Here is a 1,465-nt window from a genome sequence, read left to right as displayed (position 1 = left end):
AAAGCCCCGCAACTAATGCAAAAAGCGCATGGGCGAAAAAATTCCCCCCCCCCATACACACACTTTTTGCCCCCCCTCCGTTCAGCTGTAGCACTCTTTTGTTACGTAGCTGCCATGCCAACCGATAGTTACACGAAGGCTGGGATACTACCAGGTTGCCCAAGCATAGACAGGGAAAATCGAGCGGCAGAGGTCGGATTCGAACCACGGACCTTCCGGTCAGTAAATTCGTGCTCTAACCACTTGGACCATCTCGCCCCACATTTTGCCAACTCCAATTTAATGTACACACACAACCTCTGCCTATTTTTGATGGAAACAATTCCTTATCCGCTCATTTCGTCCAAAAATTTCCTATGTTCGGACATAAAATCTCAAATGAGCTTTCTGACGCTTTCAACTATCGTTCATTACAAGGAGACGGCAATGCGTTTTTTGCAAAGCCACGGAGTGATCCATCAGCAACGTCGGTACAACATGGCCACCAGATGGAGGTATAATACCCGACAGTGTCGGCAGGAGGTCGGTCTTCGAACGGGAACTTTGCTAAAGCAGTCTATAGTGAAATTTAAGACAGCAATTCTATTCACTTATTGCTGGTCAAAGATTTTGGCAAAAATCAAATTCTGTTCAGAGGAATTACCTATTAACCACATGACTGCTGTTGACTGGAAGAACTTTCTTCGCAAAGTTTGCGCCTGACGGCTTTTGCAGACTCCAGCAGTTATCGGCGGTCCAGGTCTATACGCCGTAAAAACCACGCAGGGCAAGTCCTTCCCCAGCAGTGGATTTTCGGAGGGATCGACCGGGAAACTAAAGAGGTGTTCATGTATGCAGTGCCAGATTGAAGTGCTGCATCGCTCCCGGCTCAGTCATCATCTCCGATATGTGGGTCTCACACCAAGGTATGGAAACGATGTTTGACATGAATTATACTCACGAAACCGTTAATCATACCAGAAGCTTCGTGGATCCAACGACTGGAGCTCACACACAAACCACCGAAACTCGTTGGCACGTCTACAAGATGCAGAATAAAGGCCAAAGTGGCACACACCAATCTTTAGTGGACAGCTACTTGTGTGAGTACGTTTGGAGGCAAAAGTACCGAAAAACGGACCTTTTCGTGCAAATTACCAATGACATGTCCCAATTTCACCCTTTTCAGTAAATACTATAAATACAAATTTCATATCCTCTTTTTTTCCAAATCTTTTTTTGGTGGCGGGGTTGGCATTAACTTTGTGAGCAAGTAAGTGAAACGTCGACTAATCTTTCACCGATGGATAGAATACAAGTGGCCATATTGAAAAGGGCGATAATGAGAGATGAGAACCACCTACTTACAGTCAGGTGTATTCATCTGTTTCACGATACTTGGCAAAGGTGTCCGATTTTGTAAGTTGGTCCTGCTGTTTGTTGACATGTGTCGAGGTGAAAATCAGAAAGTTCGCGGGGGGGGGGG

The sequence above is a fragment of the Opisthorchis viverrini genome, assembly GCF_000715545.1.
Source record: "Opisthorchis viverrini unplaced genomic scaffold opera_v5_76, whole genome shotgun sequence".
Taxonomy (NCBI): domain Eukaryota; kingdom Metazoa; phylum Platyhelminthes; class Trematoda; order Opisthorchiida; family Opisthorchiidae; genus Opisthorchis; species Opisthorchis viverrini.
The sequence above is the reverse complement of the archived record's forward strand: the minus strand, read 5'-3'. Positions refer to the sequence as shown.